The sequence below is a fragment of the Macaca fascicularis genome, chromosome 14 (genome assembly GCF_037993035.2).
Source record: "Macaca fascicularis isolate 582-1 chromosome 14, T2T-MFA8v1.1".
NCBI lineage: Eukaryota > Metazoa > Chordata > Mammalia > Primates > Cercopithecidae > Macaca > Macaca fascicularis.
In genome coordinates, this window is record NC_088388.1 from 1,297,948 (window position 1) to 1,302,528 (window position 4,581).

The 4,581-nt window shown below is 56.1% G+C and overlaps 1 long non-coding RNA gene across 1 annotated transcript; it reads left to right on the plus strand.

Moving 5' to 3' along the window:
* The first annotated feature begins 1,772 nt into the window (after window positions 1–1,772).
* Window positions 1,773–3,206, plus strand: LOC123568827 (uncharacterized). The gene is made up of 2 exons (XR_010580711.2): window positions 1,773–1,926; window positions 2,308–3,206. It is a non-coding gene; the product is annotated as an uncharacterized lncRNA (long non-coding RNA).
* The last annotated feature ends 1,375 nt before the right edge of the window (window positions 3,207–4,581 follow it).

Sequence of the window (4,581 nt, forward strand, 5' to 3'; positions counted from 1 at the left end):
CTGCACTCGAGCTGTAGAGAGGGAGGCCGTGAGCTCCGACAACACAGACAGAAGACCGGGCGCGATAGCTCACGCCTGGAATCCCAGCACTGTGGGAGGCCGTAGTGGGTGGATCGCCTGAGGTCGGTGGGTCACCTGAGGTCAGGAGTTCAAGGCCATCCTGGCCACCATGACGAAACCCCGTCTCTACTAAAAACACAAAAGTTAGCCAAGCATGGTGGCAGACCCCTGTAATCCCAGCTACTTGGGAGGCTGAGGCAGGAGAATCACTTGAACCCAGGAGGCAGAGGTTGCAGAGAGCTGAGATCTCGCCACTGTATTCCAGCCTGGGTGACAGAGTGAGACTCTATCTCAAAAAAATAAAAAATAAAATAAAATAAACACAGATGGGAAAATGTACCCAGCCCCCAAAATACCACAATGAAACCGAAAGCCAAACAAGCTCGGAAAGAAACATTGCTACATGCACGCCACGGAGAATGCTAATATCTTCCATTTACAAAGGGCTCTTATAAACCAGCATTAAAAACCAGAAAGGACATGAACAACTCACAAAAGAAAAAGGCAAATGGCTACTCAATACGTGGGGAAATGCGGAACCTCAGCAGCGAATGAAAACGTGCAGAGTAAGGAGGGTCAGAGTGCGGCCACTGAGGGCCCACTAGGGCGGCTGGTTCACATCCACAGCTGACAAAGGAAGGAACCGGCGTGAGCCCACGGCTGTAAAATCAGTGCAACTCCCAGGGCTTCTTACTGCACCATCCCTCCGCGTCCCACTCCCCACCCTCTGGCCTGTCTTCTCACTGGCAAGCCCTCCTTGGGTGTCTGGTTCCTACGTGGGCAACACTTACCTCTGTGTGCTGGTGACCCGTGGAGCTTCCAGAACAATGTGTGCAGTGCGGAGCTGACCCCCCTGCCACCCCAACAGGGGCTACCTGGGCACTGCACTCCCCAGGCTTCCCTCCTCATCCCTCAGCAGGGGCATCGTGGGGGTGTGAGCACACATGCTTGGCAGGTGCTGGATCTGTGCTGGGCTTCTGAGCATCAGAGGCCCCAATGTGCCCCTCCAGGCTTCCTAGTCACCTCCATTGGGCACAGCAGGAAACCCCCAGGCTGGGGCAGGGGCAGGAGTTCAGATGGAGACAGGCAGTTCAGCAGCCAAAGTCCCCATTGTAACAGGCGCTGCTTTCCACCAGTGTGTAGCACCTGGTGTGGGGACACCCAGAGGGGCCTGGGTGGGAGACCCCCACACCTGCTCCCACCTGCTCACTGACCTCCTGCCTGTCCCTATGGGGGTCTCTAGCCACCTGTGTACAACAGAGGGGGAATCAGACTGTGGCCACCCTCTCTAGACCTGCACCCCGTTCCTTTCTGCAGCCGGACGGGCTGGCCAAGAGCAACCGATTGTGGAGGTAAGAGGCCGATAGCTGTCGGGCATGGAGCTGGTGGGCGTGGGGCTGGTGGGCATGGAGCTGGTGGGCGTGGGGCTGGTGGGCGTGGGGCTGGCGGGGCCTGGGGCAAGCCTCTGGGAAGGGACTGCTGAGAGAGCAGCGGGGGGAGGACCAGAGGCGATGAAGGGAAGGCAGGACGGGGGTGGGGCGGGGCAGCAGCAACAGAGGCCCTAACCTGAGCCGCCCTGACCCCGCTCTCTGACCCCTGTCCAGGGACAGGTGCGTGCCAGACGTGAGCAGAGAAGACAGACGCAGGTGTGGCTGTGGGCAGGGCGGCCTCTCTAAGGTCCCCAGGAGTAGTGGGGGATCTGTTTGCAGGACAGAGTCATGGGAAGCCTGGGCCAGCCAGGCAGGTCCTGCCAGTGGGGAAGGAGGTGGCTGCTCCCACGGCTGGGCCAGAGGTGTCCCTGATGTCCGTAGATGGTGCTGGGAACCAAGAAAGCGGCTGCTCTTCCTCCTTCACACACGGATCGAGGTGAGGAGGATGGGACGGGTCAGGGATGGGGCGGGCGCAGGAAATCCAGCTCCCAGCTCCTGGGGGCCGTGAGCTTGTCCCGCAGCTCCGGGATGCTGCTCAGCGGGTCGCCTCGTCATTGGTCGTGCGCCTGCTCAGTCTGGGGCAGGGGCTGGGACAGCGTCTTTAATCCCTGCTGCGGGTGCGGGGATTAGGACAACGCGGAGTGAGTGAGTGAAGGGATGGCGCCCTGAGCTCTCAGCGCGGGGAGACCCACGCCTGGCCGAAGCGCCAGGAGCGCGCAGGGGTGGGGAATGGGGGGAGCTGGGGGGAGGAGCTGGGGGGAGGAGCTGGGGGGGGAGCAGTGGGGGGGAGAGAAGGTTGATGACGTTAGTGGTTCAGTTCCGCAGCAGCCGGAGGCCGCGGACGTGAGACACCAGCTGACGCCCAGAGCCTCACAACCCCTGGACCCTGGACGCACATTCTCCCAGGGCCGGTGCCTGGAAACAAAGGCCACCCTCGCCAGCCGGAAACTTCTAGGCTGGCAATGGAGATGGAACATCCGATGACCCCCTCTGTATCCTCCTCTCCCCTGGGGTCCTCCAGGAAGACCTGCGTGGTCAATGACCCACTTTGTTTTGTTTTGTTTTTGAGATGGTGTCCTGTTGTGTCTCCCAGGCTGGGGTGCAGTGGTGCGACCTCGCTCCGGGGTTCCAGCGATTCTCCTGCCTCAGCCTCCCAAAGTGCTGGGATTAAGGCGTGAACCACGCACCAGGCCAATTTTTGTATTTTTAATGGAGACAGGGTTTCACCATGTTGGCCAGGCTGGTCTTGAACTCCTGACCTCAGGTGATCCACTTGCCTCAGCCTCCTACAGTGCTGAGATTACAGGCGTGAGCCACTGCACCCGGCTTCAATGACCCACTTGTCCACTGCCCTGCACTTACATCCTCAGGCAGCTGGAGCCACCTTCGGCAGGAAGCCCTCCCCCTACCACCCACTCACCCACAGGCGGGGCTTCCCCTTGGGTTGCCATTGACCTTGTGGTCGGCAGGGCACCCGGTGCTCCCAGGTGTGTCTCCCTGCGTGGCCCATGAGCTCTTCTGCGTGGTGCTCAGAAATGCTGCTGGGCAGTTTTACTGAAGTTTGTACATATATGATTCGATGAGTTTGGCAAACGACCCAGCCGTCAGGATGCGTGAGAATTCCTACCACCCTGGACCTGCAGCCACCCCTCTGCCTTCTGTAGCTACAGTTTTGCCTTTTCTAGAATGTCATAGAAATAGAATCATATAGCACATGGCTTTCTGAGGCCGGATTCTTTCACTTGGCCTAATGTGTCTGAGATTCGCCCACATCTCGGCCACGCTCCCCGGCCCGCTCTGGTCACGGCTGAGTCGTGTTCCCCGTGTGGGTGCACCACAGCCTGTCTGTCCAGTCAGCACCCAAGGACAAAGGGTTCTTTCCACTTCTTGGGTGCTACAAATGAAGTGGCTATGAACATTTGCATGCAAGTTGTGTGTGGCTGTAAGTTTTCATTTTTCATGGGAAAATACCTGTAAGTGGCATTGTTGGATTGCACAGTAACGGTGTGTTTAATTTTATAAGAAACTGACAGACTGGTTTCCAAAGCATCATTTTGCACTCCCATCTGCAACGTCTGTGCGTTCCAGGTGCTGTGCATCTTCTAAATTTTAGTCATTCTTTTTTTTTGAGGCAGGGTCTCACTCTGTTGCCCAGGCTGGAGGGTAGTGGCTCTATGACAGCTCACTGCAGCCTCCATCTCTCCGGTTCAAGCAATTCTCCCACCTCAGCCTCCCAAGGAGCTGGGACTACCAGTGTGGAGTCCTGGTGGGTAGCCATGCCTGGCTATTTTATTTTTTATAGAGATAGTGTGTTAGGCTGTTCTTGTGTTGCTATAAATACCTGAGACTGGGTAGTTTATTTTAAAAAGAGGTTTAATTGGCTTATGGTTCTACAGGCTGTAAAGGAAGCGTGGCATCAGCAGGCTGTAAAGGAAGCGTGGCATCAGGAAGCTTCCAATCACGGCGGAAGGCAAAGGGAGAGCAGGGGTCTCACACGGCAGAAGCAGGAGCAAGAGAGAATGGGAGGGGAGGCACCACACACTTAACCAGATCTCACAAATACTCACCATTACAAGGACAGCACCAAGCCACGAGGAATCCACCCCATGACCAAAACATCTCCCACCAGGCTCCATCTCTAACACTGAAGATTCCATTTCAACATGATGTCTGGGCGGGGACAAATATCCAAACTATATCAGATGGGGTCTTTTTTTTTTTTTTTTTTTTTTTTTGAGACAGAGTCTCGCTCTGTCGCCCAGGCTGGAGTGCAGTGGCACGATCTCGGCTCACTGTAAGCTCCACCTCCTGGGTTCACGCCATTCTCCTGCCTCAGCCTCCCGAGTAGCTGGCACTACAGGCGCCCGCCAACACGCCCAGCTAATTTTTTTGTATTTTTAGTAGAGATGGGATTTCACCCAGATGGGGTCTTGCTATGCTGCCCAGGCTGGTCTCAAATTCCTGGGCTCAAGCTGTCTTCCCGCTTTGGCCTTCCAAAGTGCTGGAAGTAGTAGCATGAGCCACCGCACTTCGCAGCTTGTCAATTAAAAAAAAAAAAAAAAAGAAAAGAAAATTTAAAAAATATAATTAA